Source organism: Lynx rufus, unplaced genomic scaffold (genome assembly GCF_022079265.1).
Source record: "Lynx rufus isolate CCGP_SWC_20201006 ecotype Redwood Valley unplaced genomic scaffold, mLynRuf1.p SCAF_1, whole genome shotgun sequence".
Taxonomy (NCBI): Eukaryota; Metazoa; Chordata; class Mammalia; order Carnivora; family Felidae; genus Lynx; species Lynx rufus.
The window spans coordinates 110,431,340-110,456,686 of NW_025814823.1; positions in this window are offsets into that span (position 1 = coordinate 110,431,340).

The following is a 25,347-nucleotide window of genomic DNA, read 5'->3' on the forward strand; positions in this document are numbered from 1 at the left end:
AAGGTGAACTGTAGATCTCAACGTGAAAGAAAAAACAATTACGTTCCCACAAGATACCTTAATAGAGGATCTTCACCACCTTTAAGCAAGTGAAAATTTCTTAAATGGGATGTGAAAGGTAGCACCATAAAGGAAAAGAATGATACACTGGACTTTATTAAATGAAGATTTGTGTTCATTATAAGACAGGATTAAGACAGTGAAAAGTCAAGCCATTAAGGGTAATATATTTGCAATACACATACCTGTACACAAAGTACTCGTGCAGAATATAGAAAATAGTTTTGCAAATAAATACAAATCACATAACTAAAAAATGAGCAAATGCCTTGGAAAGGAAATTCCCAAGTTAAAACCACAGCAGGACACTGCTATACACAAACAGAAAAAAAAAAAAAAAAAAAAAAACAGTAACATCAAATGCTCACAAGGATACGGAGCAACTCTAATTCTACTCCTGAGTAATCAGCACTGGCAGGAGTCTCCTCACTGGTCTGAGTGTCAGTTCGACAGGGCTCCTCCCTGCAGACCAAAGCTGCTCCCTGCCGCCAGTGCTGTTAGTTATCTCAGGGGTTCCTTTTTTTGGCCTTTTTAATCCTTTAATACCTGTTCAACCAATTCCCTATATTAAATGCTATTAAAAGAAAAACAGTGTGAGTTCTGTTTTCCCAACTCAACGGTTCTTCCCCTGGGTAAGTTCCCAACATAAGCTGGTCTGCAAGAGCATCAAACAGTGCATGTAACTGCCCATTACAGTGCAACACATAACAGCCAAGAACCATCCAGATGCCCACCAAAAGAAAAAGGCGTAGATAAATGTTGGCATATCCATACAATGGAAAACTTCATGGCTATGCCAGAGAACAGATACAATACGCAATAACTGAAATCAACCTCACAGACAGGATTTCAACTTTGATGTCAAGCAAAAGAAAGCAGACACAGAAGAGCACAATTTGTAGGATTTTATTTGTCTAATGTTCAGAAGCAAAGAAAAGCAATTCCTGGTGACAGATTAGTGGTCACCTTTGAGAAGATTATAACTGAGGGGACACATAGGTGGTTTCTGGGGTGCTGAGAATGTTCTAAATTGTGATCTTGATGGCGGTCACATGGGTGTGTCCACTTTGTAAAAATTCATTGAGCTCTTACGTTTAGGATATATACAATTTGCTCTATATAGGATATGCTTCCATTAAAATTAAAAAATGAGGGGCACCTGGGTGGCTCTGTAGGTTAAACGTCCAACTCTTGATTTTGGCTCAGGTCATGATCTCACAGTTCATGAGTTCGATCCCCATGTCGGGCTCTCTGCTGATAGCCCAGGACCTTGTCTTCCTCTCTCTCTGCCTTATTTCCCTCTCACTCTCTCTGCTCCTCCCCTGCATGCACACACACTCTCTCTCAAAAATAAATGTTAATAATAATAATAATAATAATAATAAAAGATGAAATAGAACAAAGTACCCAACAGCACAAATCAGGAGTCTGTTGAATAGAGGGAATAAATAATTTACATATGAGGAAGGTTCTATTGAGGGAAAAGGTGTGGTGTGCTCACCATCACATGAGTAGTAAGTAAGTGGCCCAGTCAGGGCTACACTTCAGTCTCAGAAATCCCACCTCCACACTCTGCCATCTCAAAGCAAATCTCAGCCAGTATTCAGGAGACATATGACAGGGATTAAACGTTGAGACTCTGAGTTGGAGGATCTGGGCTGGATCCTGACTTATTCCTGCCAGCCGTGTGCCTGCCATCTTTGGTGAACTCCTTCATCTTCCTAAACCTCAGCATGTTCATCTGTAAAATAAGGCAGGCATGGTAACTTCCTGTCAGAATAGCTGTGGTGATTAAGAGAAGTCAGAATAAGCCAACACCATGCTTAGCATGGTGGGTGGCATATAGGTGTCCTCAAATGGTGGCCATCATCATTGTTATCACCATTAATGAAGACAACTAAGGCAGAGAGGTGATGGGCTCATTTGGGGAGGCAAATGACTTCAACAGCTCCATCAATTATTGAAGCTAAATAAGAACGTGCCTTTCTAGTACTTGAAAAAGCAACCCCCCGAAAGCTGTAGCAGAACGATATAGAATAAAATTCATTGGCATAAATGACACCACGGCCCTGGATGCATTGCCTAAGGAAGAAATTATTTGCTACAGAAGCTTCAAACCAGATGGTTATAAATGAGAGTTAGCGCATGGGCATTACTTAATGACTAAATTTCTTTAACTAAAAATCTAATTTTATTATGGTATAAATCACACTTTCTTGAAGTAGGGAATTAATTTTAGATTTTTCATTCACTGTTCATAACCTTTCCATGAATTTGACAGCCAAATCATTTTAAATGTCATTTAACCAATACAATACAACAGCTTTATTCCTCATTGTACCCTTCCTGAATCCATTATCTTCCACTATAATGTAGGAGAACTTAAGTAAAAAATTACCATTCCATAAAGCTGTATTTTACTGTGCAGTTGAACTGCATAATCTTTATTTTTGAATCAATATAATGTGAGTGCTGAGTAATATTTTTCATAATCCAAAAATCTATTACAGAGTCTCAGCTACCGAAGAGTATAAATGAGGATCCTGAGATTCCATCCTTGGGTCCTTGTCACGTCCACCTTAGGCGACTCTCAGGCTTTCAGTCGTGTGTCAGGCTCGGGTAAAGGGAGGTGGAGCATGGCCACAGACCGAAGGCACAGCTCCTCATCCACACGTCCAGCCATCCTCGGTTAGAGGGAAAGTCTCAGTCTGTCACTCAGAATATTAATGGGATTTGGTGGCTTCTGGGAAAATGCTGGCTCTGTGGGTTAGGAAGACAGGGATCAAAAGCACCCAATACCAAGAAGAGAATGATAGGAAAGCACCAAGCTGAGGGGAGCTGAACATGGCCAGGTCTCCCCTCACAAAGTAGATGTGAATCTGGTACAGATATGGCACAGGCTACTGAGGTCACCAGCTGCCAGCCCTCTGCCCACACCAGTGTCCTGACAGTGAGCCCAGGACACACAGTGTCTCAGCCCAGCACCAGAAGAGCAGAAGAAGCCCTGCTTCACAGATCCCCGGCCCCCAATGCCTGAGGAAGCTATACAACAAAGTCCACAAGCTCTATTTATAGACCATTTGGTCCTGTTGAGATCAAAGCTTTGCTAACAGAACTAATCATTATTGAAATTCTGACAACTAAATTCTAAGTTTTTCAGAGCTGAGATGCTCTTAAAACTAATGCTTCTTTAACAACCTTTCTTACAGTTTTTCATTTATTCATTTGAATTTTAAAAACTTTAACCACTCTCATTTTTGCTAGCAAGACACCACTCTGCAATTAAAGTCTTCACTCGGACTGACAAAATACAGCTAAATAAAGGGATGCCTTCTGTAGCATGTATTCCTTTACTGACTCCCATATACTGAGCACAAACCAGCCATTCTGTACACTTTATCTCATTTATATGGTTCAGTTCAAGACAGGAGGAAAACCGCCTCATTGTTAGATTTCCCAGCACATCCTGTCTGGGTCTTCAAAGCCAGATGACAAGAGGATTAGGGGATTAACCCTAAACTCAAGTGCTAGCTTAAAAGCCAAGCTGAATTATCCAGCAAACAACAGGATTTGGGGGGGGTGGGCGCGGGGAGGGTAGAATCTGAACATCCGCTCTGCCTCCTGCCGTCATGTGAAGCCTGTGGCAAGTGCTCAAGGGCATCGCCAAAAAAGGAGATGTGGGCTCTTGAGAAATACCACCTAGTCCAAGGGTCAGCGGTCATCCTTGAAGCTCGCATAGAACAGAGGAGCCATATAGGGTAAAAGGATGTGTGTCCTCTCTGGTACACTGCCTTAATGCCTCTGAGGTGTGTGAAAGGAGGCAGAGTCACAGCACTGCACCTCAATGTGCCTTGGAAGGTGGACACAGGGCCGGGTCCTTCCACCTTCAGCCAGCAGAGCCCACATGCTGCCTCATCAGGGGAAGCACACTTGTGCTTCTCAAGAGACCAAGAAAGAGAAGGGTGGGGCTGGGCATGGGCCACACACAGGCAAAGGAAGTGACCTTCTCCAACACTTTGGGGCTGAACCACAAAGGTACACTTAGCCAACTCTGTGTCCCTTCTATGTCCTAGCTAACAATAAATCGATCTGTGTAAGGGAAGTGCTGCTTACACAGGAACAGAGAGTTTAAAAGGTAGAAGGAAGAGACCATGTATGAACAATTTTGAAAAAATACCAAAGAAATCTGTGTACCATTAAGGTATAAGGCATTTATTTAAAAAAAATCATCATTATGAACCTGCAAATACTGTCCCTGTAGCATACTTGTGAGGGACATTAGTTTTATCATGTCCATAAGGGACAATGCGAAACAAGACCCTCACAGCCTCCAGAAGGTCTGAACAATCTGATTTCATGAGTGACTGCTCCACCAGCTACAGCCTTGAGGGAACCATCCAGATACTCCCACTTTAGTTTACCCATCTGTAAAATGGGAGACCAGACAAGCCAGTCAGGATGAATTAGGTGACAGCTCAGAAACATGGACTGTGTCTCCCAGGCAACTCTTCACAGTGCTTTCTGATGGGGAGCACAGAGTGACCAGTTATCGGAGAAAGCTATGATATTCTGAAGAGAAAAGGTATTAATAGTGATTATAAGACACCAGATAGGAAATAAAGTATGGGGATATTTCCCAGGCCTTCAGAAATTGAGATAATCTGGATGATAATTTTCTTGATTTTATAAGTAAAGAATGAATAGAATATTTTATGAGGATTTAGGGATTTTAGATTTTAGGTATTATTTAAAGCTATGTGTTAAAGGTTATTCACGACATTAAAAACAAGAAGGTGGCTCTGAATTTAAGGCCATCTTCTGTGGCAAACCTACCCAAGTGACAGTACAAGTAAACACAAAATCACATCTGAGGAATTAAATGTCAATGACTCATTGATCAGTTTAACACCACCGCCTGCACACAGTCAGATTAAGAGACAAAGGAGGAAAGAGGGACACTTTCCAGCTTCTCTGACAACCCAACAAATTAAAAACTAATTAACTTTTTGATTTAGAAGGTAATGCACATCTCTGCCTCAGAACAAGCCATCACGGTGTGCAGGGCCATCCTAACTGTTAGCAGCATGGGGCTCTAACTCGGCACTCTAGGGCACGGTTTTAACAAACGTCCTCAATCTCCAGGGACACCAGCCAGCTGCCCATTACGTGCAGAGCTAGGTGACCACAGCAAGCGACAGGCACACTGAATTGTCATTACTAGAGTGGCATCTGTCTCCCCCGCAGTGCACACTCATTCATCTCTTACCCCAGCACAGAGCCTGGCCTATTGCAGACCCTAAACAAATTTATTGCAAGAATCAAATCAGATTATTTCAAGATCTCCTGGCGAGAATAGGGGGTATTCTCCAGGTCTCCACTGTGAGACCTGTTCTCTGTGAGAGTCATGGAGCACACTGGTTGTCATGGAAGCCTGACTTCCTATACGTTCTCTTTTTTAGGTAAGTTTCAGCAGAAACTTCTTCCTTCTCTTCCTCATTCTGGGAGGCTTCATGTCCATTAGTTGTCCTACCAAATAAGCATCTCTCCCGTGCTGGCTCTGTTCCAGCAGACCATGTACCATTAGAAAATCAAGAGCACTTTGTGGGTGTTCAGGAGAAGACAGATGGCCTCTAGGAGGAAAGGGGGCAGAAGTTCACATTTTAATTATTCATTATACCCTCCAGGTACCATCCAATAGATGATATAACTCAGCATCAACCTGTTTAAGATGATCTTCAAATCTGCCACATTTTTTTCTCTGTTCCAACTCTAAGACCAAGATGAGGTTTAGAATAACCAATACCTAAGCCAACTTACACCTCAAGGAGCTAGAAAAAGAAAAACAAACAAAACCCTAAACCAGCAGAAAGAAGGAAAAAATAAAGATTAGAGCAGAAATAAATGAGACACTAATTTAAAAAACAATAGAACAGATCAATGAAACCAGGAGTTAGTTCTTTGAAAATATCAACAAAATTCATAAACCCTTAGCCAGACTCCACAAAAGAGAGAAAGAACTCAAATAAACAAAATCAGAAATCAAAGAGGAGAAATAACAACCAACATGACAGAAATAGAAAAGATTATAAGGAAATATTATGAAAAATTATGTCAACAAATTGTACAACCTAGAAGAAAGTGATAAATTCCAAGAAACATATAACCTTTCAAAGGTGATTCAGGAAGAAATAGGCAATTTGAACAGAGCAATTACTAGCAATGAAATTGAATCAGTAATTGAAAACTCCCAACAAACAGAAGTTCAGGACCAGATGGCTTCACAGGTGAATTCTACAAAACATTTAAAGAAGAGTTAATACCTATTCTTCTCAAATTATTCCAAAAAAATAGGACAGGAAGGAAAATTTCCAAATTAATTCTACAAGGCCAGCAATACCTTGATACCAAAAACAAATCAAGACATCACAAACAGAAGAGAGCGAGAGAAAGAGGGAGAGAGAGAGAGAACTACAGGCCAATAACCCTGATGAACATAGATGTGTAAATCCTCAAAAAAACATTAGCAAACAGAATCCAACAACATATTTAAAAATTGTTCGTCAAAATCAAGTGGGATTTACTTCTGGGTTGCAAGGATGGTTCATTAATCACAAATCAATGAATGTGATATATCACATCAATAAGAGAAAGGTAAGAACCATAGGATCACTTCAACAGATGCAGAAAAAGCATTTGACAAAATACAACATCCATTCATGATAAAAAAAAACCCTCAACAAAGTAGGTTTAGAGGAAACATACCTCAACCAAATAAAGGCCTTACATGAAAAGCCACAACTAACATCATATTCAATGGGGAAAAACTGAGTAGTTTCCCCCGAAGGGCAAAAACGAGACAGGGATGTCCACTCTCACCACTGTTGTTCAACAGAGTCCTGGAATCTCAACCACAGAAATCAGAAAAGAAGAAGAAATAAAAGGCATCCAAATTGGAAAAGGAGAAGTAAAAATTTCACTCTTTGCACACAATAGGATAACACTATGTAGGAAATCCTGAAGACTCCACCCAAAAACTGCTGGAACTGATACACGAATTCAGGAAAGTCACAGTATACAAAATCCATGTACAGAAATTGGTTGCGTTTCTCTACACCAGGAATGAAGCAGAAGAAAGAGAAATAAAGAAAACAATCCCGAGTACAATCAAACCAAACAGGATACCTAGGAATAAACTTAACCAAGGAAGGGGCAGACCTGCACTCTGAAAACTATTAAAAAAGTAAATAACCTAGGTCTATGAAATAAAAAGATAAAGCAGGAAAAAAAGGCTGCCCCCTCGCCCAAGCACAGTCCTCAGGTCTGAATTTCTAGTTCATTCTTTTTTTGACATGGAGCGTGGGGGGAGGGGTGTCACAGATATGATCTGACATAACGATGCTAAAAGTTCCACATCCACACATGGTAGGGCTGGAGATAGGTGACACAGGGTGGGGTGGGGGTCAAGTGGGAAAAGGGGGCCTGGTGACAAGCCTGAAGGGCACTGATGGGAATACAGATGAATACCCCACAAGCGGCAGATGTCTAAGGACAGGCAAACTTCATGCCCCCAAAGAGAGACAGGCAAGCCTCTTCCATTTCTGCATGCTCACCAGATTCTCTCCTCCTGCCCAGAAACAGGCACCTCCCCTCCCACCCTCCAGCCTGGCCTGTGGCCCCTCCAGCCTCCTGGCCATCTCCTGAACTTTCTCTTCACCTCTCTGTCCTCACTCCCAGACTCCTAGAGAGGACCACCTGCTCTGCCCACCACAGTGATTCCCCACAAGACATGCAGCTCCGCACCCAAGGCTCTTGGCAGTGCTTCTGACTGGTCTCCTGACATTTATTCACCCCTTCATTCCTTCATGTATTCATTCAATACATATTTGCTGCCCTGGGAAGACAGCAGTGCCAAGACAGCCACAGTCTCTGTGTCCATGAAGCTTATGATGTGGCGTGAAGAAACAGACAACAAGCAAATGAAATTTACAGAACGTGTCAGGGTAAGAAGCAGCAGGGTCACAAATAAAACAGAGGATGGGGGCAGAATCATGAAGGGGAAAGGACCCGCTATTTTAAAGGTTTTTTTAATGTGTATTCTATTTTTGAGAGACAGAAAGAGCGCGTACAAGAGCGGGGGCAACAGAGAGAGAGGGAGGACCCGAAGCTGGCTCTGTGCTGAGAGCAGAGAAGCCTACACGGGACTTGATCCCAGGAACCGTGAGATCATGACCTGAGCCAAAGTTGGATGCTCAACTGACTGAGCCACCCAGGCGCCCCAAGGCTTGCTACTTTAACTGCGTGGTCAGGGAGGGCCCCTCCAGGGGGCTGTGACTACAGTTGAGACCAGCCCCTAAGCCTGACCTTCCCCTGTTCAGTCATCCCTTATGTCCAAGAAGTCAGCCCCACTCTGCATGCTCTTCCCCCTCCATGGCTGAGGCACGAGCATTGAGAAACGAGAGGGGAAGCATTTGTCCCAGAAACGGCAGGGACCATCACAATGGCAGCTTGCGTGTGCTGACTTGCCTCCTTCAACCTTCAGTGCCCCCCGCCCCGCCCCCAGCAAGGAACCTCACTGATGCCTTCTCACTCCTGCGAGCCTCCACCACCGTGCCCTCCACTCAGTACTTGCTGATTTTTGATTGCTGTCTGTATAAATAATTGGCTGGGCCTCCCGGGGGTATCCGCTTTTGTACAGGGAGATAAATCTCCAAACACACTTTGATTAGAAGGCACTTTCATTGTACCACTATAAAACTTATATTAAAAATGGAACTTAGAGTAGTTTAAATTAAATGAGTTATATATAATTAAAAAGCCTTTAAGGCACAATAAGGCTCTTTTTCAATTTTCGCTTATAACAGAGTCAAAAAGGAAGAAAGGCACCCATGGTCAGCATAGCTGGATTGCTATTCACCTAGTAACTAGCCCGTCTGAGAGTTCCAGGTAAAACCAACAGTGTTTTCACCTTGTCCTTCCCCTGCTTCTTAGGTGGGCAGCTCCAGGAGCTCAGCTTCAAGACTCGAGGCAGTGCCTGTGAGATGGTTGTGAGAACAGAACAGGGCTGTTCCAACAACAATGAACACCACTCCTCGACTGGAGAAATGCCTGCCCTACATCTGCCAGTTCAGAAGCCAGGTCGGCCTGAGTCACCCACACCTCCCAGAAGGGGCCCTGGCTTAGGGCAATGGCACATACAAGATGTGTCCCCAAGAGCCTGAGTCCTCTCTCTCCCTGAAGGACAGATGCTTAGAAGGACAGGGAGGAGAGAAGTAGTTGTTTTGCCTGCATTTCTTCCACGGGCAAGCCCAGGGGTTTCCAAATGGTGATCTTTACACAATCCAGAGCCCAAGCTGTGTCCCACACCAATTAAATGACAATCTCTGAGGTTGGGACCCAGGCCGGTATCAGTATATTTTTAAATATATACAGGTGATGCCAATGTGAAGACGTGTTTGAGAACCATTGGGCAAACTAAATATCTTACAAACTCTCCCCCAAATTAGGCTCACACTCCCTACATCACTATGGTTTATGGTGGTGCTGGACAGCCGCTGAGGGACCACCAGGGCTTCCGCGGGGGCTGGCAGGGCTGTACCAAGAGAAGATGGTGTCACTGGCACAGGACCTACACACCATGGCACAGATTTCTCTTTCCAGCAAGATTTAAGCAAAGCCAGAGAGATGGTGTGGGCAGGCCGTGCTCTTTCCACAGGGAGCAACGCCACCTCGCCATCCAGGGCTCAGCAGATCTCAACAGCCACTGGGGGTCACTGGGGAGGGCAGGCCCAGCACCCAGAACTCAAAGTCTCTCCAAAGACAGGGAGAGTGGGGTAACTGGCCTGGAGCACACGAGCTGATTTTGTGCAGCCACAAGGCTCCCGGCACATGGGGTAAGTGGCTACAAGGTGCTGGCCTCTGGGAGTTTCAGTTTCCTTGGCCGTCAAAGCAGACTCTGGGTGGTGGCTAGGAGATGGTCGTGAGAAGTGAGAAAGGACGGAAGCCAATAGCACCCTATGTCAGGCAGCTGCTGTAGCTTACCAGTGCCCACCCGCAGACAGCGTCAGGCGTCACCGTGCCCCAGCACAGAGTACAGCGCCCAGGATGCTCTGCAATGTCTCAGGGCCTCTGGAGTGGAGGAGGGGGCAGGAGTTCACCGAGGCAGGTGGGCAATGACACGGAAGGGCAGGGTGGTACGTAGGCTCCAGTGGTTGGTACAGTGTCAACCATGACCCATCAGCACGTGGCTGTACGGGCCCCTTCACACCTCTTCTTACACCAACCCTAGGCTATCACACCTGAGTTTCTCTCACCCTCCGGGCTGCCTAGTGGCTCCAGGACAATTCAATGCCAGGACTCCTTTTCCTGTATCCTTCATGCGTCCTGCCTGGCCTACAGAGCTGACCTTCTCTCCCTGTTCACAGGCGGCTGTGACCACTTGCCTGCCACGGGGTGGGGGCTGCAACCTCCTGGGGTATATACACCCACCTAGATGAGGTAGGCATAGCTCTAAAGAAGCACCTCCCACTACCACAGCTTGACCAGGCTTCATGCCCCATGTCCCTGGGGCTGCCCTCCCACTCCCACCTCTGGTGGGGGCAAACGCCTTCTTCCATGATGACTCCTCCAGAGCAGGCACAGAGCTTGCCTCTGGCTATAACCCAGTGCTGACCCCCTTGCTCACTGGGTGTTGTGACCCTCCAAAACTTTTATCTGACAGTAATCTCTTTGGTCACCCAAGTGGGGAACTTTGCCTCCTTCCTCAGGCCCCAGAGCCCAGCTTCAGAAAGGGAGAAAGCTTTCATCATCCCTTAGGAACTTCCCAAGGCCAACTCTTAGAAGCAGAAACAGACACCACCACCCATCATCATGCTTAGGTCTCCATCCAGAGCCTAGACACCCACGGTGCCATATGCATGAGCACAGCAGTGAGCCTAGCCAGGCCCTGCCCTGTAAGAGGGCAGATGCTCAGGGACACACCGGACAATGGCTGCAAAGTCCCACCAGACCCCCTTGTAGAACTGGAAGGAAATGGTCATGTCATTCTGCTGGGATCCATGGCTGCCCTAGAAACCCTTTCCCGTAGTAGGAGAACTAAGCAAAAGGTGCATATGTTGGGGAGCCAGGGGCTGAGTAAGGGCAGGACCTGCTCTGCCACTCTCCACAGGGAATGTCAAGAAACTGCCCACTGCCCAGTCCCAGGAGGCTGCCTCAAGCTTCATTGTCCTCTGGGAGGCAGGGACGCCTTACCTGATTGATAGGTTCTGTTTTGGCCTTTCAAGCTCAGTGTCATCAAATGTCTTTTTCTTACCCTCAAAAATACATGTAGTATTTTTCAGGCTAAGAAAAGCCTCAAACACCATGCTGTGGTGGTTAGGAGCATAAGTGTGACCATTAGAATGCTAGGTGCAAACCCCAGATCCACCATGTCATATTTGAGAGACTGCAAACAGCTCACCTACATCTGAAGCCTCAGTCTCCAGATGTTTAAAATAAGCAAGTTAATGGGGCACCTGGGTAGCTCAGTCGGTTAAGCATCCAACTTCAGCTCAGGTCATGATCTGACAGCTACTGGGTTCAATCCCCATGTCAGGCTCTGTGCTGACAGCTCAGGGCCTGGATCCTGCTTCAGATTCTGTGTCTCCCTCTCTATCACTCCCCTGCTCATGCTCTGTTTCTCTCTCTCTCTCTCCCTCAAAAATAGAGATTAAAAAAATTTTAATAAGCAAGTTAACAGAACTCCACAAAATCTTTTTAAGAAGTCAGTGAAGTAACGCACTTAAAGCTTTGACAAAATGGTAGTTGCTTATTAACTTTGTCATGAATAACTACGGAATTCAAGGGATTCTGTATCAGGAGCCAGAATTCCTATCGAGAACTTCCTCATTCTTGTAAGGAAAGGATAACAAGAGTCATTCAGACCCCCGGAGGCCACCTTCCCTGTCATCCCCTTCCGTGAGGTGTCTCCAGTTCCCTAATACTCCATAATTTCTGGTTACACAGAAACAGACATCATTTTTATAAAAACGTTGCTAATTCAACAAGACTTTGCACCTGGCTGGGAGCAAAGCTCAGCCCCACAACTGGGAGATCATTGACTGTATCTTGCCTTCCATGATGACTGGCCTAATTATCCCACAACAGCTCAAATGTGATGTTGCTCACTGGATTCTACAGGGCGGCAGACTTTCTTAGAAGAGACATCTGGAAAAGCTAGGACTCTTCCCCCCATGGAGCTCTTCTTTCTTCTCAAAACAATTCCAGCTAAGCCTCAGAGGAAGTGTACTAAGGAGCTCCCTGCAGCCATAGGCAACGTGACTGTGGAGTCACGGGGCCATGTCCAAGACCCAGAGCCTGCTCGGTGGTCAGGCCGTGAACCCAGGTCCCGGGTGTCAGGAGCACAGGCCCCAGGAGGGAGAAGAGGGTTGGGGTGGTGACTGGCGAAAGGTGAGGCAGCCCGTGGAGGTCAGCCATTCTTTCTACAACCTGTCTGTGGGGCTAATGTAGGGATGGGTAGGCTGGGCTTCTGAACTGTTTCGCACACACAGGCCAGGTTGGTGTGGTGAGGCTGGGGGGAGGGCACCAATGAGTCAGACATCAGTGACAGTGAGGCCGGCAAAGCACAAGAGCAAAGAATTAAGACCACATGGGCACGGCTCTCAAGACCACAAAGCTCAACTCCATAAATTGCCTATACTTCTAACAATCTGCATCTATGTTCCTCAGAGCACCGAGAGGGTGCAGGTGGTCTCCTCAGCCTCGCCACCTCGTCCCCCACTTTAACCCGCTTTCCTACTCCTTCACTAGAGCTTCCCAGGCCTGCCCCCACACCCCTGCTCAGAGCTCCCAAATGTCCACTCACATGTGGGGACTTGTCCCCTGGCTTCTCTGAGGCGAGGCACCAGGTTCTCAGTGACTAGACCTGGGCTGCGTGGCTCAGGGCCCTGGAGCCGTAGGCTCACAAGGCAGCAGGGCCATGGGGCTGGTGGCAGAGGGTGAAGGCGCAGGAAGGGGTTTGCAGCTCCATGAGAAGGCCAGCCCCCACAGACATCAGGGAGGGGAAAAGGAAGTAGAAGCGGGAGATGGTGCGGCTGGAAGAAGCAAGGTGACAGGCGGCCTGCAGTGGGGCCCAGAACATCTCTGGGGCCTCGGAATGACCCTTCTCTAGATGTGAGCTCTGGAAGCAGATTCTGCTCCAGGCTCTCAGAGTCCTTGATCTATCACTCCAATAGCGGGCCTGGATGTCCACCCCTGCATTTCTTCTCTGTCCCTTCCCACCAGATAGGGTCTTATTCTACCCCCATCTCTAGTCGAGGGCTCCTCCTCCTAACATACTTGAGTCCTCCACCCACACATATCACCACCATCCCCTTCAAGGCCCTCCCACCTCCATGAGTTTCTTCCCAACCTCCCCTCCTCCCAGCACCTCTGCGCTCAAAACCCTCCTATCACCCACGGTTTGGCCCCTACTGCTCACGGAACGTGACTTGTACTCTGTTAATTGCTCAGCATACTCCAAGTATACCGGTGATTTCTTACAAGTGCTCTTTGTGCTTATTCTTTCTCCCTTCTCATAATCCCACCGTGAGACACCATCCCACGTACAGGAATTTCCTATAGAATGCAGCTCAGGACCATCTTTTCTGGTAGCACAAGAGCAGTCACTTTGAATGAGATTAGGTTTACATTTGGTATACATCTTCATCTAGAATGCATCATGAATCGCCGATAATCTGGTTCTAGTGAGCATGGCCCCAGAAGGGTCTTCATTACTAAAAGTTACCAAGCCAATTGGTACAACCAGTTGGACAAGAATGGACATGTGGCTCAAGGTGGGGCCCTAGTGCGACATCTAAGTCTTCTAGACTAACAGTTCTGGCTCTGGGGTGGAAATGCCACATGCTGTGGTGCCCCAAGGTAGAGGACACACAGCAACAGTGAGCAGCCATCCTTACCACGAATCCAGGCTCGTCGTCCAGGTGGGATCTAGGAGGCACGGAGCCAGAAAGTACATGGCCATGTCAGGTAAGACCACCTTAGGAGAGGGTATAGAGGCTCTGTTTTAGGAAACAAGTTTTGGAAGCTTGCAGGGCTGGGGGTGCTCGGGTTGAAATTCTGAGCCCTGGACACCACGCGGCTACTGCAGTCAACATAATGTCCAGTCTATGTGGGGGACACTCTGGCACTCCAGCCTCTTCCAGCCTCCAACCCACCCTCTGAGGGCTCCAGAGCACCAAATCATGGGTCAGGACCAACCTGTGACACTAGATCTGCCATCGGTCACACCCCGAGGTGAGGAATGTGTGGACTAACAGAACAAGCATCCTGCTCTGAGACCAGGGATGTAGCAGTGGGACCAGAGAAGGCAACAGCTACTTTCTCCTTTATTACTCAACAAACGTACCTAATTTCCTTTAGGCTACAGTTGAGAAATTAACTTAATCACTACACACAGGTAATAAAAGATCAACAACTGACAGAGGTGTTTAATTCCATCTGCTAATGCAGATTCCGTTCAGCAACAGCAGACTGCTCCATCCCCCTCCCAGTCCCCGAGCCCATCCTGGGCCCACGGGTCCTCAAGCCCCAAGAACAGACTCATAGATGTCATGTCTCTTCAACCACCTGGCTCTCGGACAGAGCCAAGCACACAGCTGGGTGCTCAGTGGATACTGATTACTAAGATTTAAGATCACCAGATGCCCCAGGTGACCCAGACAGCCCAGGGCCCAGGGACCCATACTAGGTAGGAGTTACATAGCATCCTGAGAAGGTCAAGCAGGAAGCTGTCCTTTGGGACGCAAGGACATACTCCTAAGCCCTACTGCCAGGGGATGAACACCCAAGCATGAGGCAGAGAATCCCATTCTTCACAGCCAAATGCTCAAGGGAAAACAACAGCGTATGTAAAAACCAAACAGAAGACAGTGGAGGAGGAGGAGGAACAGTGGGGCAGATTCTAGAAGCACTCCAATTAGAACATCTACCTGGCAGGCCTCTCCCATTTGACATCTCCCAGTGTGCCCACATCAAAGCCTGTTTCACTGGAATGGACGCACAAAGTGTGCCATCAGCAGAACCTGAAGTCTTTACCATAGAGGAAGAAACTGAGCATGTTTTAAATGCAAGGCTCAAAAAAGAAATGAATGGAGAAAGAGTGATTTTCTTTCTTTAGAGAGCAAAATGTGAATGATAGAATAGCTTTAAAAAGTTTTTATTCCAATAGTTCTAAGACAAGCATCAAGAAAAGCCATCGAGAGTCTTGCACCTATGAAATGACACCTCCAAAGACAACTTTGTTCCCACTGCCCTCAATCCCTTCCTCTCTTTGTAGGGACATTTAGCAGCTCCCCTCCCCCAAGGCACAGGCTATTTCTGCTGACCCTGAAAATTCTGAGCACAAAGAGAACATCCTGTGTTTGCTTGAGGTTACATTTCATTCTCTGGGCTCCCACTTGGGGACGAGGTTGTGATGTGCCTGCCACACTGATGCTGGCTTCCTCACAGAAGGGACAGCCAGGGCCAGGCAGGTCCCAGAAAACGTTGCAGGAAGGGGACAGCAAGTGAGTCGGGGGTTCACCCCCTCCCACACTCACAGCCCACAGGACTCTAAGGATGTTGGAAATTGTGACAGGATTCTACGCTAAAACAAAACCAAACAGAGTCCAGTCTCTCCTGGGGCTTCTTCTGTAAGGAGTCCTAGAAACTCGAGTCACCTTGTCCAAATTCCGACATGCCGCCAAAATGAATAAGAGATCGCAGACTCACTCACTCCCTTAAAAATGTCTGAATATGCCGGGTGCCTGGGTGGCTCAGTCAGTTGAGCATCCAATTCTTGATCTCTGTTCAGGTCATGACCCCAGGGCCATGGGATCAAGCCCCATGTCAGGCTCTGTGCGGAGCGTGGAGCCTGCTAAAGATTCTCAATCTCTGTCTCTCTCTCTCTCTCTCCACCCCCTCCCTCCCTCTGCCCCACCCCGTTTGTGCACATTCTCTCAATTAAAAAGAAAAAGAAAATCTGAACATGTTACTGTGTACCAGGCTGTGCTGGCCGCTGACACCTCTGGGGCTCCAGACCCAAGGGTACTTACCTTCCACCAGAAAGAGGACCCCCGGGGGTCTCAACACTGAGCAGCAAGTACTACAGCCGAGACAGGCATGCCAGGCCATGGTGAGGGAGAGGTGCACAGTCCTCCTGATGGACTTAGTGGGACACAAAACCGCAGCTCTGACTGCCGCGTTCTGCACCAGGTATTACACGCACCGTCCTACCACACAACTCCCACATCAGCCCTGTTATCATATGCATTTTACTCACTGCTAACCTCGAGGTCAGAAAGACTAAGTGACTTTCTTAACTATATTTGAGCCACTGAGCCCTCCGACTTGAGGAGCCCCGGAGGCAAAGTTAGCACTGGAGACACTAGACGTACACATCACTTGCGTGATCTGGCCTCCGCAGGAAAAACCAACTGTGAGGTTTTAAAATAACCATCCTGGAGGAGAAAGGGGGAAGGGAAAACATATGGAGTTGGGTCAGCAAAGTAGGGCGGTCGGGGTTTGGGAAGGGGTGGGGGGCAACAGCCGTTTCTCTCCAGGGCCCAGGGAGCTGCCCGCAGCAGGAGCCGGCCCCACTGCCAGCCAAGCTACCAAGAGCACAGAGAAGGACTCAACCTGAGCAGAAAGACACATGTTGTCAGAAAAGGAGGCCATGCTTCAGAAGCCCAGGCCGCTGGCCGAGGCGGAAATAGGGGTTGTCAGGTTGGCACCTCTCACCTCTGTTGCTGGGCCAGGCTGCCAATACCCTCGCGGATGAGTAGGTGGCCAGCAGAGGTGGTTTCTTAAGCCACTGAGTAGTCCACGAGAGGCTCACTGGTGATCAGGGGTGTTCTCTGGCCAGGATTTCTGTGAGAAATAGGGGGATCACTTCCTTTCTCAACACTTGTTATTATTATTATTATTTTATTTTTTATATATTTAAAAAATTTTTTAATGTTTATTTTTGAGAGAAAGAGAGACAGAGCATGAGCAGGGGAGGGAGAGAGGGAGACACAGAATCCAAAGCAGGTTGCAGGCTCTGAGCTGTCAGCACAGAGCCCAAACTCATGAACCACAAGATCATGACCTGAGCCGAAATGGGACACCTAACCGACTGAGCCACCCAGATGCCTCTCCTTCACAACTCTTAAAAATACACACACACCACACACACACACACACACACACACACTTTCTGAGTATAACTGAAAACTCAAACTTTATAGTATTTTAACAAAAGTAACACTGGCAGCTTTTCTTTCCAGCTAAGACATCCAGAGAGATTTCAACTTGGACTCAATGCTATGTTGGAACAGTGAGGAGAGGGGAAAACAAAGGACTTGGTTTCCAGATGAACCAGCAAGAACTTGCACAAATACCTTCTTGGCATTTCTTACAGATGGGGGAAGCCAATGATCTCTAAGGTGATTCCCTGTTGGTCAACACCAGTCCCCCACCAGCAGCAGCTTCTCCTCATCCTTGCCCCAGGCACAGTTGAGCTCAGAGGCCCCCTTTGATTGAGGGAATATCTGAACCCCACAGGCCACATATCTTCCATTCTCCATTTCATCTCTGGTAGGAAAAAAAAATTAAACTGCCTTTTACCAGAAGAGATCATCAACCAACTAGCAGAGTTGTGCCATTTTTCACGAGCTGATTAAAGAGATAGTGAAGAAACTTTAAAGACCATGATCAAGAAACTCTTTAACCCACTCTTCCTTTAATTTTTTAATTTTTTTTACGTTTATTTTATTTTTGAGACAGAGAGAGACAGAGCATGAATGGGGGAGGGGCAGAGAGAGAGGGAGACTCAGAATCTGAAACAGGCTCCAGGCTCTGAGCTGTCAGCACAGAGCCTGACACGGGGCTCGAACTCACGGACCGCGAGATCATGACCTGAGCCGAAGTCAGACGCTTAACTGACTGAGCCACCCAGGCGCCCCCCCACTCTTCCTTTAAAATCCAGCCGCACCTGTCACTCCAACATAGAGGAGTGCTTGCGTGTGACACATACACGTGCAAGTTGACTCCCCCCGCCTATGCATGGGCACAAGGACCTCTTTCTGGGATAAGCACCCATCTTCCCTATCTTGGAGCTACATCTTTCTAGCCATGAAATTCAGACAGATACGGCAGAGAACAACACTGGATCTACATCTGGAGACCTAGCATCTCCATGCGCCAGGAGAAGGCTACTGTGGGGCACACCCCCCTTTGTGTGTAAGTCTGGCCTTTTACTTCCTTTATAGATAAAAAAGTATAAATAGAAATGTAAATGAGGAGATGATAGGAATTGTACGTAGTAGCTTCATCTTTAAAAATAAGGTTTTCATTTTTCTGCTCTTGCAAAATCACCAAGTCCAGGACCACTTCTGTAGGGCACAGTCCCCAGCTCACGGCCAATATTTAGTCCTGTTACACAAGGAGTGAGAGAGGCCATTCAAGTTCCTCTCTCCAGATCAGTATTCTGAGAACTTCCTCCTTCTCTCAGGGACACCCACAGGGCACTGGAGTATATACCATCCACGCACACTGCAGTCAAGACTCAGGTCTGTGTGCAGCGACAGGAAAGCAATGCTGGTCAGAGAGACCCCAAATGGTCACCATGCCCCTCCCCCCATCACGTGACAGGGAACTCCTCACTGCTATACCCTTCCCAAAGGGGGACACACAACAGGACTTGAGACAAACAAGGATGGGCCACACCTTTACATTTTCCGGGTGTTGTACGGCCATACAAGAATACAAGAGGTAGAATTGCATCTGACAGGACACTTAAAACATTCATCACACAGTTTAAAGGGGCCCAGTCAGCAGCCATAGAATTAAGACTTATAGACAAACCGAAAGGGATCTGAGTTGGCATCCTGGCCACCCTCTCACTTTCCACATGAAGAAACTGAGGGTGGAGAAGAGAAGGGAGTGACTCAAGTCCATGGACCTAGTTTGTGCCAAGCTAGACCTGGAATAAATGAGATCCTGTGTTCTTACCCAGACATCAGCAGCCTTAGGCAGACTGCACTTCTGAGTTAGAAGATTTCTACTGTGCTTAAGGGGCTCTGCTTGGTTCTCCCCAGTGGGTCATCTTTCAAGTTTTGGAAGTGAGTAAAAGGGCTAATCGGCTTTACTCTGGACCGCAGAGAGAAGTCCAGCCCAGATAACACAGGTGGATCACTAGCATTTGGGACATGCCTGATGTTGTCCTCAGCTCCAGTGCCAAAGCTGGGAACTTCTACTCACTTACTGACCCAAAAAACATACTTCAGAGCTCTCTGCCTCCACCCTCCCCTCCCATCCCCACCACCCCCCTCCATATCTGTCAGATCTCACTACAACACAGATACTTACCCTGGGGACTGCTTCCTCCAAAGCATGAGAGTATGACACCATCCCTTGGAGAAGAGGAGGAAACCCCAGGTAAACCACTAGCTGCCCCTCCCCCCACACCCCCACCAGAATTCTGTTCCCCTCTCTACCCTGCAGGGGTCTATTCACAGCTGGAGTCTGTGATACCACTCTGTACTAAGCCCAGAAGTGCTGTCAGACAAACAGACTAAAATTAAACTAAAGCGAAATTAATTTTATTTTCTGAATTTCATGACACTCCTTGAAACATCCAAGCACAGCACGGGGCTAGGATCTACTCGTCTCCAGGGTCAGCTAGTGGCTCCATCAAGACCAAGTATTAAATGAGAATATCCAGGTTTTACTTTTTAAAATACCTCTTAGTACTAGGATGAAGATCCCAGTAAGAAGGAGACTGGGTTTCTCTTGGTCCATGCCTTCCCAACTCAAGGGAAGGCCTAAGGCCAAAAAGTAAATACGTGTGGCCACCCATTAGGAGAGAGGCAAAGCTGAATGGACGAATGGCTTCTTGGCCACAGGGGCATGCCTCCTCCTCCAAACACCAGTGTATCTGGGTCTCACTGCAGTTTGCTCAGGTGTCACTTGCTCAGAGTATAGGGCCTATCTCATCCGATCCTCTTCATCTCTGGAACCAGTGACCTCCACCTACCCGGTGGCTGCAGACAAGACAAGGCCCAGAAGACTCGTAGCAGAAACCACAGTGGTCAAAGCAGAAGGACAATGACCCTGGTTTGGCAGGACAGAAGAGTAGAGCACACTCACAGGGTGCCTGTTAGAGCCTGTCTGATACCATCATGGCATTTACTTCGGTCTAAATGGTAAACAAGAGAGATAACCCGCAAGTCATAGAGAATAAATCACGCAGATGATTGGGGCCTGGCGGATTTGATGCTGCCAACTCCCCGAAAAATGGAAATCAGAACCCCATTTATAACGCATGGCCTGATGTCCTGATTACAAGGGTGGAAAGTTTCCTAGAGAAGCATAGATTATTTAGCAGCAGAGGTATAAAAAGAAGTAGATGAGTAAATGCTAAATTAAGAGGAAGAAGAATAATGGTTTTCTGTGAACTCATAAATGTTCATTTTCCTGGGTCACAGAACTTTTCAGAGCCAATTAAAACTCTATTAACTACAATCTCAAAATACACAAGGGGCACACAGCACACTGACTGGTACAGGCTAGGAGGCTTGCCGGGAGCAGTCAGAGAGGAGGAATATGCAACACAAAGACAAACACAGTGACTTTCCCTGTCCAAGGGTAAAAATAAAAACAAGACCCTCAAACACAGCACCAACCTGGTGAGTGTGTCCCCAAACCAGAGGCCCTGGGAACAGGTACCCAGCAGGACACCAGCATGGGTGACATGGAGACAGTGACAGGTGGGATTACGGGAGCGTGGGCTGACCCTCGGGATTTAAGTCACCTGCACACAAGCCAGTGAGGAACCTTGGGTGCAGAGATCAAAGTTTACCTGTCCACCTGATCATTTCTAAATAGGTGAAAAAGACTCTCAAACCCAGGCTATTTCAATTCACTGTTCCACTCGCCTCCCTACCCCCAGGCCCATCTAGTGTCAAGCTATTTCCCAGCATGACTGCAACTTGTAAGTTTCTCTCCTTTTGCTGACTACAGTCAGCTTCATCATAGTGACAAATGCTAAGGAAAAAAAAAAAGCTAGTGTTAATCACTAAATAGAATCTCTTTCTTGGATGTGTACAGAGTGGATAGGGGGACTCCTCTAGAGCTTTTCCACCCAGCGACCCCTGGGAGCAGAAGTATCAGCATGACCTGGAGCTGATGAGGAATACAGACTCTGGGGCCCTATCCTAGATGTACTACATGAGCATTTGATCAGGACCCCCTGGCCCTTTGCAAGCACACTCAAGTTTGACAGATGCTGCTGTAGGCCATAGCCCACACCAACTCCGGAGGTGGCAACTCGCTCATCCATCTCCCGTGGGAACTTAAGGTACTTGCCACCCTTCTTCACCTAGAATGGGTTTACTCACACATCTGCAGATGGGAGGCTGTGCTCTCTCCCCAGTGTGACCTGAGAAACTAAAATCCACACCTGCTGACAGAGAATAATCATAAGACAGCCATGGCAGGAGTTCCGAGGTGGCTCAGATGGTTAAGCACCCAACTTCAGCTCAGGTCATGATCTCATGGTTCATGAGTTCGAACCCTGTGTTGGGCTCTGTGCTGACAGCTCAGAGCCTGGAGCCTGCTTTGGATTCTGTGTTCCCTCACTCTCTGCCCCTCCCCATTTGCACTGTGTGTGTGTGTGTGTGTGTGTGTGTGTGTCTCGAAAATAAACACTAAAAAATTAAAAAAAGAAGACAGTCATGGCTGAATATTCAAGAACCAGAGAAGAGACTGCCCCTGAACCCCCATGCCCACTCCACAGCTGCAACAGAGGTCTTGGATCCTCCAAGAGGATGCATAGTCCCAATGCTCCACACCCTCAGGAAAAGCCCACTTGGGCCTCTTTCTGAGACAGTTGACCAAGAATCTCATCTTAGCAAGCCAGTTAAATGCTGGAACTAGCACCATGAGTGTTTGGGAATAGGGACTCCATAGAAAACATCCATAAGAGATGCGTGCAGGCCAGCAGATGAGGTTCAAAAAATGCCAGCTGGACTTGGATGTTCAAAGGGAAGAGAGAGGTGGTTTCCCCACACCCACAGTCTGAGGGCCAAGAGTAAGGAGAGGTGACTAACAGACACCTCGCAGCCCGCAGAAGATCAGCTACTCTTCCCCAGTCACTAGTTAGAAAGAAGAGTAGAGCATGGTTTGTGGATGGGGAGGAGAACATGACTAGAAGGGCCGGGGAGCGTTGTCTTAAATTCAATCAACTGTGTAAGAACAAGGACAAGGATTAGAGAAAAGAAGTATTTTTTAAAACTTATTGCCCAGTCTCACAGCCCACATCTTCTTGAATGTCCGGCCAATGCAAAAGGGAGTCAGGGCACTCCAGGTGTCTGTGTTAGAAGCCACATCTACCCAGGGACAGGAGCGCCCCTGAGAGCAGTTGGCAATACCAAGGACCAATACTTGCAAGAAGGGCTAAGAGCCGTTCTGTGCTTTCTTAGGCTGACCCCTGGGGTTAGGAAGGTGGGTGACCACTCTGATTACTGATACCACCGACACATTTATTCCTCGAAGACTTCCCTGTGAGATCTTCTATACATTGAGAACACCTGGTGTTTGACTTCAAAGCCTTTCTCTACTCTGTAAGCACAGGGGCATATGAAGCTGCCCATTTTAAAAGGAACCCATGTTTATAGTTATTTAGGGCAGGACTAGAAACTGCAGGTCAGAGCAATTTAGAGAAAGGACAGTAGAACACAAGAAGGATGTTAAGGGCTCTGTGATGGCCACCAGCCAATCCCAGAGCCCAGCCAATGGTGGGAACACAACATCCAGGGCCCAAAGAGTTAAGGGGGGATGCTCCCACAAATGACTGCCCCTCGGGAGGGGGCACATCCCTGGGTCTGCCACTTCTCAATTTCCTGGTCTCCCCAGATACACAATTCTACCAATACTGATTTAGTACTGTATTTATCTCAGCCAGAGTGTAGGGAAAGGGGGGGAAGTTTTAATTCTTTTAGAATTTCACAAAGTTCTATCTCTCAGAATTGTTTCCCTTGAATTCAGAATTCCATTAGTATTCTAGGCCACATTCTGCCACTCAGCTCTTATTAAAGAGGCACTCCACCCAGCTACATTTCTTTTCATCTACATTTGTAAAATGATAAACTCCTTGAAGCTATTTCAACTGCACCTCTGTACATAAAACAATAATTTAACAAAATTTACATTTGCTATCATTGCTTTAAAAATGTGCGAACACACATACACACTGGTCATTTAATCCTTATTTACCCTTAGGACACTCCAGTAATTGTTGAAATACCTTTAAAGACAAGTCAAATCTTATTAATTCTTTCCCAGTACTTAAAACTCTGAAGTCAATGAATGTTTTGTTAAGTATTAATATCAGAAAGGAAACATACACAGAAACATTTTACCATTTAGCTCCTGAAAAGGTTTTCTGATTTATTTACTGAGTCCCAAAAAAGTCTACTGGTTAGGATTCTTCCACAAAGTAAGACTCTGAAGAACCTGCCAGAGGAGTTAGGTATCGTTTGGTCAGTTATGGATATATTAATAGCTCTAACTCTAACAAGAAACTGCCCAGAATTTCTAACACAAAAAGAAAACCCTGGATGTTGATGAGATCCCAGCCTGGCCTGGCCTGCAAGCTGCTTACAGGTTTGTTGGGGAGACCACTCAGCTCCCCACTGGCACACACGTCAATGATTGGGTGTCCCATCTGGACTTTAAAACCACGAGGGTGACCTCATGACTAGTAACAAATGTTGAATACCAATTGGCTCAAAAACACAATGAGTCTCTACTTGGATCTGAAAACTATTAGACGTTGTAAGGAAGAGAAACATAAGTTAGGCTTCATTTGCATGCTAAAAATAAAGAGTCAAAAAAAAAAAAAAAGAGGAACAAAGACTAGTTCAGAATGAGACATCAAATGACCAAGAGTGCCCAAAGAAAGATCTAGAGAAAGGCAAGAACCAGAGCAGGGCCTCGCAGGAGGAGGAAGATTCAGACATGTGTAAAGAAGGGACGGCATCCCAGACATGAGGACCCTAGTGAGTTAACGGCATGAAGAGGCTATGCATAAAGCATGCTAGAGATCAGCAAACAAAAGAGTTCTATATAAATGTTCTGCTCTATCTGAACATTTACTGTCCTGTATCCTACGCCCATGCGCACTGTCATCATCTCATTTAATCATTGATGAAAGCAGACTCAGTGAGTAGAAGTTATTACAGTTTGCGAAAATTCCATCTATAGCCACAAGAACTGGATCGATAAAGCAGCTGTTCCTGCATTTGGGAGTCTGCTGAGGCATCGCTTCCTGTTTCAGAAGCAACCACATGCCTGGACCCAGGAGACAAGTGCATCCCTTGGCCTCTGTCCCGACGGGAGGAGCAAATCAACACCCCGATCTAACCAACAAAAAGCCTTACTTCCTCAGCCTGAGCAGTATCTATGCTTTCTTGATGGTGCACAAAGTATTACGGTGTTAAGAGCAGAGATAAAGATGTCCTAGGCTGATATTAACTTACCTTCACTTTGCCTCGAGCTAAATCCCACCTTAATTGGCTTGACTTGTTTAATTGAAATAAGTGATTTACAACAGTGGGCCACGGAGCCCCAATAGTAAGGAGACTAAATAAGCTTATCTGTGTGTTTGCCTGTTTGCTTTGTTATTAAATATTCAACAATGTGTTTGTAGGGCTGAAGTGATCATTTTCCTTTGGTGTAGATAGGAGTCCAATGACTAAGCCACTCCCATATGGGAAATGCGGCTCGCCAGCCTCCAGGCTCTTTCCGAAGAGCATTAAGTCAAGTCCTTCGTGGACTGTGACAAGAGAGATACTGCTGCTCTTCAAATCATCTGTGCACCACAGAAGGAAGCCACACAAACTTCAACAGCAAACATGAGCATTCAGCTACTTCCAAAGCTCTCCTAAAACTAAGGTTTGTAGGCTTGGGATTGCATTACAATTAAGTGATAATGAGAAAGAAATCATATCTCTTGATCAAATAATGCATTAATCCTACTGTCCATATACCGTGTGTCGTTATGCACTCTCTGGTAATATTGACTTTTGGAGGTAATTCTTCTTGCTCCTTCCATAAGATAGGAAATAAGCACAGAGAAAAGAGAAAGGGCGTGCGTCAAAGAGGACAATGGAAGCTGAAATGCCCTGAGAAGCTCAAGTTAGAATTTCATATTTACCACATCATCAAGGAAATCCCAGGTACTATTTTTTAACTTTCTTTTTTAATGTTTAT